Here is an 8,651-nt window from a genome sequence, read left to right as displayed (position 1 = left end):
CCTCTAGTCCATATTGTTCTTTCTTTGTGGATGGTTCTTGACTGCCTTTTGGTTTGTTTTTTAAGCCAGTGTAATTTGAAATTGCATCAGAGGTGGTCCAAGGGGTGGTGGTCCAGTTTTCTTCTTTAAAGCTTATGCTGGGGATGGTAGGAGTTTTGGGGAGGAAAGAGATCAGGTCTAAGTGATGACCTTTAGCATGGGTTTTAGTAGGGGGTGGTTTAGAGAAACCTAGGGATGTTAGGAAGGAGAGGAGATCTGCCATGTTGGAATTCTTTTCCTGTTCAAGGTGTAGATTGACATCTCCTGTGAGAAGATTGTGAGTGCCCGCGACGGAGTTTGTGAGGAGGAATTTGTAAAGATCTTCTTTGGCTTGGTTCCATTTGTTAGGGGGGGTGTAGAATAGTGTAATGGTTAGATTATCTTTACAGTCAGCTTTGGAGATTTTGCAGGAGAGGATTTCTAGGTCATTGGTCAGTTTGGAATCCAGAGTTTGGAACTGGAAGTGATCACGGAGGCCTCCTCCTCTTCTAGAGTTTCTTGATAGTGGAATGATTTTGTAGTTAAGAGGAAGTAGGTCTCCAATGATGGTGTCCTGATCGGAAATTAGCCATGTTTCGGTTAGGAGTAGGATGTCAAGTTGGGTTTCTTCTAGCCAGTGCTTGATCAGTTGGGCTTTGTTTCTAGCCGAGTGAATGTTCAGATAGGCACCCGAAATTGTGTGGTGTTCCGGGAGAGTGATGGGCTCTGTACTAGGTAGGTATTTTAGGAGTCTGTTTCTTTTTTGCGTTGGTCTAGAGAAGTGTCGGATGGCATTGACCATGACGATTGGGAATAGACCTGTCATGGAGGGTACGGGAGGGGAGAGGTGAATTTCCTGGTTTGATGATTCTGTTCCAAGTGAGGTAGGTGGGAATGGGTTTGAATGCTAAGGCTCTGGTGATCCAGTTTCTTGTGCTGAGTAGAGGAGGAGGAGGGTTAGCAGTTTTCCTGTGAAATTAGGCATGTTGGTCCTTATTGTGCTGGAGAGAGAGGCGGGCGTTGTGTTGGGGCTGGAAGGGGGAATTGGTGGAGCTGGTAGTATATTGAGGAAGATATGAGGAGTTGAGGGAGATTGGTTCTGCAGGCTCTGGTGAGAGAGAACCGGTGGTTGATGGATCTGGCTAGGTAGAGGGATAGCCAGATGGTAAAATAGTCAGATATTCTGGGACTTAAATTGGCTTGGTAGGAGTCGGTGCTGGAGTGTAAATAAGTTGGTCAAATAAGACAGTAAAGAGGTGTCCAGGGTGACTAGGGGGCATGCAGTTGGGAAGCTGAAGACATGCAAAGGGGAAGAGTGTTGTCAAGGCAAGCCGGAAGGTGAGATAGTCATGCAGATACTTAGCTGCTAGGCCGGTCTGGGTCGTTGGTGGAATATCCCGATCGGGGTTGGATATTTGAAGATAGTCATCGGCAAGAGGCTCCCTCGTCAGCTGAGGAGTCTCGAAGAGTCAGATCTGGAAGCTGGATGAGGGTGGCTTGGGGTATAAGGGCGGCGTTGCGCTTTGCTTAGTCGCTTCACAAAGGCGCGCTCCATTCAGTTGAAACTATTTCAGATCTCCCGGCAGGGACTGGGGGGGCGGAGCAAGCTCACATGCCCGGCCCAGCAGTAAGAAGGAAGTCGAGAGACACGAAAGGAGTCGGTGTCGGCAAAAAACTCACTGGAGCAAGGCAGGCAGTCTCGGTGGGTGCGAGGCAGGGCAGCAGCGGCTGCAAGATGGCTTCCTGCGCCGTTCAGTTGAAGCCATGCTGAGACAAAGGTGACCAGTCTGAGCATCAGATCCAGAAGAGTAGCAGCCTTCAGTGGCTTGAATGGGCTTTCACAAGGCCCTGTAGAATAACGGAGTCCTGGAGTACTGCCTGGAATGATGTGCTGACATATCCTCGTGCTCGGCTGAGGCAGGAGCCTGGGTAAGCTGCGACAATAGTAGCACTGTAAGCTCTTGTTGAAGTAGTGCTTGAACTGCTCTTGTATTGATGGTGCCGGTATTGATGTAGGCAAAGATACAGAAGGTGCTTGTGATACTGGGTTCGAGGCATTGAGGACCTCAATGTTGAGGCACGACTCTAATCTAATCTGTCCTCATATTCTGCTATTTTTCAATTCAGAGCAGATTACAAGAAGAACCACCCTACATTAAGGGAAGCACATATACTTAAAAATTATTGCACTAAGATAAAATATCAAGAATATCATTTATCAAAAAAGTAGATCTTTAAAACTTTACAAAAAATAATATGGGGGTAATAATAAAAAAAAAAAAAAAAAAACACGTCTAAAAAGTGTCCTAAGTGGCTACTTGGACGATCAAAAAGCCTGATCGTCCAAGTACCCATAACCAAAGCTGTTTTTTAGACGTATCTAAAACCAACTTAGGTCTTTCCCCTGCCTCTAAACGCACAGAGAGAAAAGAGGTGTGTTTAGAGGAGGGGAAAGGGCGGGCAGTGGGCCGACCTACACCTAGGCGTACAACAGGTATAACCAATACAGTTTAGTCGGCACTTAGACCTTTTTCACTTAGACGAAATAAAACCAGGTCTAAATGCCGAAAAACGGGCCACTGAACTGATGGCCGTTGGCGCCATCAGTTCAGCGGCCCGACAACCTAACCATTGCGGCAGGAGAGATGCCTCATCTCCCCTACCGCGATGCCAACACTCTTCTACCCGAACTGCCGCGACCTGCGGCAGTTCGGGTAGAGGAGTGATGGCATCGCGGTAGGGGAGATGAGGTATCTCTCCTGCCGCGATGCATCACTCCCCCCCCCCCCACACATCGGGGCAAAAGGGAGCTCAAGCCCTCTTGCCCCAGCCAACCGCGGCACCCCCGACATATTGGTGCAAGAGGGAGCCCAAGTCCTTTTGCCCCCCCCTGACTCCATCGGGGCAAGAGGGAGCCCAAGCTCTCTTAACCCCGCCGATCCTGCCCCCCCCCCCCCGACTCATTCGGGCCAGGAGGGAGCCCAAGCCCTCCTGGCCCAGCCGATCCTGCCCCCCCGACTCGTTCAGGCCAGGAGGGAGCCCAAGCCCTCCTGGCCCAGCCGATCCTCTACCCCCACCCCCCACTACATTACGGGCAGGAGGGATCCCAGGCCCTCCTGCCCTCGACGAACCCCCCTCTCCCAACGTCCGCCCCCCCAGAACCCCCGATCGGCCCCCCTCTCCCAGCCGACCCGCGACCCCCCTGCCGACCCCACGACCCCCCCCCACCCCCGTACCTTTAGGTAAGTTGGCCGGACAGACGGGTGCCAAACCCGTCCGTTTGGCAGGCAGTCCTCCGACGAATGGGGCCGGATTGGCCCAGCCTAACCAAAGCCCCGCCTACTGGTGGGGCCTAAGGCACCTGGGCCAATCAGAATTTTATATTGATAGTTTTTTCCCTGTGCTTTTATGTTCCCGCAGACTCCCCAGCCTTGACAAAGATAAGCAAAACGCGTTGACAAGGGGGAATATCACCTTAATGCTGGGACAGCACTGGTGAACCATGCAGATTGCAGATTCTAAAAAAAAGCTAAGTTGTTTAAATATTTAACTTATTAAGAAGATAAGTGAAAAGAATTAGAATGATGACAGTCTATATAAAAATAAAAATACAAAAAAATATATAAACACATGAAATATGAGAATACCAGCAGGGATTAATGACGAATTGACAGGCCGGATGAGTATCTCAAACTCTAAGGTCAATATCTGATATCCCGTTGCTACAATTCTCTTGTTGTACTTTTTATGAACGTTCTTTGAGTTACCCACCGACTTTGTGTTTGCATCTGGATAAAATTTAAAGTGACAGTACACTTGCAATCCAGTACGGGCAGATACCATGGATGACATCACCCCACATATGAGAATATTATACCTGCTTGTTCTCAGAGAATGTTAGTAACTCTCTGTATCATATATCAACAAAGAATGCCCCAAACCTACCTCACAGGCTTTGGCTCATGCTTGGGATTGATGAATTCAGATGCTAATATCAAAACAGTTGAATTTGGGGGCATGGCTTGGCGCATGCACAAGATGGAGGTGTGATCGCGCTGCTCCGATATCCTAGGCATCAAACTGAGCAATAATAATATCTTCCGCCATTTTTTTGTATCCCAGCCAATCAAAGATTTTTGTATCCACGCCAATCAAAGATTGATGCAGCTTTTGTGGTATCTGGTACGGCGAAGCGCATCAAGCATGATCAGGTGACACCGCCTAAAGCCCCACTGCCGGAAGAGGAGGAGTTGGATAAAAAAGAAATTATGGCGGAGCTGAGGAAAATACAAAGAATGATTCAAAGTACTGCAGACAGCAAACAGGAAGTTAAGGAGGAGATTGTACACACTAATTGGCAGATGGAGGTGGCTAATCAGCGAGTGGCTGTGTTAGAATCTAAAATGGAGCAGTTGGAGTTAAAGGCAGCTCAGTGCAAGGCAGATAATAAAATCAAGGATTTACAAAAACAGTTGGAAGATTATGAAAACCATGGTCGAAGAAAGAATGTAAAAATAATTGGCTTAGCGGAGAATTTGGAAGGGGAGAATCCTATTCAGTTTTTGGAAAATTTACTACCAAAGTTGTTACAGCTGAACTCGAAGCATCCCCTAGAAATTGAACGAGCGCATAGAATTCCATCCCAATGGTCAAATAGTCAAGCAAAACCAAGGCCACTTATTTTTAAGCTTCTGAGGTTCCAGCAAGCCTTTGAAATTTTAAGCTTAGCCAAAGCTGACAGAAACCTAAATTATAAGGGGTCCAAGTTACTTTTCTTGCCAGATTTTGCTAAGAGCACTGCAGCTACAAGGCAACAGTTTCTACAGCTTAGACCTCAGCTGAAAGAAAAAGGTCTTAAGTATGGTTTGTACTATCCTGCCAAGATGAGGGTTACGAGTGGAACTAAATCCATTTACTTTGAGGATCCAGAGAAATTAAAAGATTTTTTTGATCACTTCAGAGCCAATGATTACTTAAAAGCTTATTCAAGAGAAAAAGAAAAGAAGAAGAGGAGCAAAGTTTATGTTTCAACCTTTCAAACTGATCTTCCATTCTGTAATGGAATTTTTTTTTAAGGTTTTTCAGTAAATTGTTTTATTTATTGTTGTTTCTCATCTATAGCTTTGGATAATTGTTCTGTTATGTCAGTTTATGTTTTTAATTTGATGATTTGTGTGATCTCTGTTTATTTTGTCCTATTACATTGCTGTATGGGATATGTTTATTTTCTCACATTGCTGAATGGGATATGTTTATGTTCATAATTTATATGACCCAAGTTTAAGTTAGAAGTCTACAGAGAATTATTTGGTAAGTTTTATATTATTATTCTCTCTTGTAATATGCGAGTGCAGCTTCTTATTTTTATTGATTCTTGATGTGTTTGGTTTTTCTTTTTAGTTTTTCTTTGCATGGTTTGAAAGGGTTCTGATATATTGATTGGAATATTCTTTGAATTAACATTGAATGGTAAATAAATTGTTTGTCAGGATGGATTTATGTTTGGTAACAGAGTGTTATAAATTTAATTGGGCCATGCTTTAATGGAGTTGACTTAAGCTACTGATTTATTTGTTTTTTTTAAATTTTTTATATTCTTGCCGATTGGTGTATTAAATTGCATACCAGTTATGATTACAATATATAAAGTTTGCATATGTTTATCTATTTTCATGATCTTTTCAAAGGGGATTTTTTAATAGATATGTTTTATTTTTTTAATGATGGTGGGGGATGGTTATGAATTCAATTTTATAAGGATTCTTTTGAAAAATTTTATGGATCTATAAATATGAACTTTTAAAAAATATGTTTTACTTAATAGACGAATTCAAGTTTATTAGGGTTTTATATACCGCCTATTAAGGTTATCTAAGCGGTTCTACAATCAGGCACTCAAGCATTTTCCCTATCTGTCCCGGCGGGCTCACAATCTATCTAACGTACCTGGGGCTATGGAGGTTTAAGTGACTTGCCCAGGGTCACAAGGAGCAGCGCGGGGTTTGAACCCAAAACCCCAGGGTGCTGAGGCCGTAGCTCCATCCACTGCGCCACACACTCCTCAATTCAATTTTAAGGTTGATTAAATGGGAATTGTTCTATGTTTTTTAAAAGTATGGAAGCTAATTTACTAATTATTATTTCTGTATTTTAACTGTGAATGTATATGAATAATTTTGGTGATTTTTTTGTGATTATTTCATTATCTGGGGTATTTATGTTACATTATTGGAGTTTAGGGTATTAATGAATTATTATCATATTAGTGTTTTACTGAAAAGATGGATATGTTTATTATGTTGCCTGGGGGGGTATTGTGATTATATGTCCTATGCGTGTTCCAAGACAATCATTTTTAAAGGGAGGGTTGGGGTTCTTTTTATAATTATGGGTAAGAAGTTTGTTGATGATGGGGGGATATTGCATCAATTTTATTTAGTATCAAATTTATTGGGTGTGTTGGTGTCTAGTCATTTCAAATTAAACAAGTTTATATATTATTGTTTGGTTCTTATGGGAATTTAGATGGAGATTAAGATTTTTTCCTTATTGTCAATGGCCTTAATCATCAAATCAAAAAGAAGAAAATGTTAGCTTTCCTTCAGAAGCAAAATGCTGATGTATATTCTATCCAAGAGATGCATCTATCAATAATAAAATCTAAGAAATTGGCAGGAGGTTGGGTTTCTAACAGCTTTTTTTCCCCAGCAGGGGAGAAAAAGGCTGGGGTTGCCATTTTAGTTAATAGGAAATGTACAGCTGATTTTCAACTGGTTGCTTCGGACCCTTTAGGTAGGTAGGTCCATGTTAAAATGGGCATGGGAAATACTACCCTGGCCTTGTTCAATGTATATTGTCACACCCGTGCTCTCTGTGAACACCCTGAGCCGTCGGGTAGTGACACGATGCTTGCTACTGGCGTGGTCCCTTTAGAATTAGGGTATCCTTTCAAGTTGGCCGCCACTAGGCAAATGCCCAACTAAGCTTATTCCCAAGGGCTTTGAAGAAACCACACTTGTCAGAATGGCCTTGGTGCAAAACATAAGCTTTTATTCGGCCACCGGCCATAGAATCACTGTGCCACTCCAGGTTTTCCTGGTAGCATGAGAAAAAAATACAAAACCAAACAGAGAAAATTCATTTCGCTTACTATCACTCAGTAACCCACTCTGAGCTTTCTTGGCAAACCATATACAGTCATTTAGCTCTTCATGAGGCTTGGAGGTGAAACAGTTGGCAAAAATAACTTTTCACTGTAGAGTTAGAGGAGACATTCCTATTCATGCCTGAGAGACATTCTGTGTTTACCTACAGTGCACTCACTCTCTCCAGCTGGGCTGGACTTTCTACCTAGTCACGAGCAGGCTTTACCCTGAGAGGGTTAATCTCCTTTTCCCTACGAGGCATGCAGGCTAATTTAATTACTTAGTTGCTATGGCAATCACTTCACAGCTGGGCACTTGCACGGAATCCTGAAACCAGGAAACTCTGGGTTTAAACTGGCTAGAAGTACAGCCTAGCGTTCGGTTCAGCTGTGAGAATGTCCTGAAGAGATTACTGTGTCTTTCACAAATTGCAGCAAATCAGCATGTGAAACTGCAGTACAGGATTACTATCCATGATAACTCCCACAGTCATTAGGTCAAAGAGCAAACAGAAAAATACAGCCAGAAAGAAAACCCTTTTCACAGACCTTTCCCAGGGTGTTCAGCTCTCCATTTCCTCTGGCCAGCTTTCTTGCATAGCCCTACTTTCCTCCAACACCATTGGCTCTGGGGGAAGGAATTATGTAGCCAAATTACCAGCCTGTTCCTCAGTCATCTCCCAGTCAGTGCTGAGGAACTGCTCTGCAGGGTCTGAGGCAAGCTCAGCCCCGTTCTGCCTCTGCTCTTCTGCCAAGCCTTGTTCTGCTCCTCCTCCTTCCTCCCCTTGCTCTCTGATGAGCCTGGCTTTAAGCTGAGGGAAAGAACCACTCCCCCTTGGCTTTGGATGGGGGAAGGGAATTCCTTCCTCAGCCCATACTGTTTCTCTGAGGGGAAACTGCTTGTGAGCTTTCTGCCTTACAGGCATCGGACAATAGCAAGGCAGATTCTTCCTGCCTGGCTTTGGGACTGCTTCAGGTAAGTCTAAGCCTTCCTGTTCTATTTCCATTTCTTCATTGTCACTCACCGGTAGTCAGCTAATTTAATAATTTATTGTCCTGGGCATTGACCTGGTCAGCCCTTCTGCACTGGGGTTTGTATACTTTCCTTCCTTTCCATGTGGTAAACCTTGAGAAAGACATCCGTTTGTCACAATATGCTCCAAATACGAGCCAAATGGAGTTTTTTAAAAAAAAATTACAACAGTTATTACTGCCACTGGCTGCTTCTAATTTAGTAGTGGCTGGAGATTTCAATGATATAATGGATCCAATTATTGATAAAAGACCAAGTAGGATTTTAAAAACATTAGGGTTAGATAATTTGATACAATTTTGTGATTTAATAGATATATGGCATATTCTTCATTTTAATGATCGAGAATTTTCCTTTTGTTCACAGGTCCATAATTCCTTTTCAAGGATTGATTATATTTTTGTTTCTAATAAAATAGTCCAGAATGTAACAAAAGCCATTATAGATCCTATCCTT

Source organism: Geotrypetes seraphini, chromosome 1, assembly GCF_902459505.1.
Source record: "Geotrypetes seraphini chromosome 1, aGeoSer1.1, whole genome shotgun sequence".
Lineage (NCBI taxonomy): Eukaryota > Metazoa > Chordata > Amphibia > Gymnophiona > Dermophiidae > Geotrypetes > Geotrypetes seraphini.
This window is presented reverse-complemented; position numbering follows the sequence as displayed.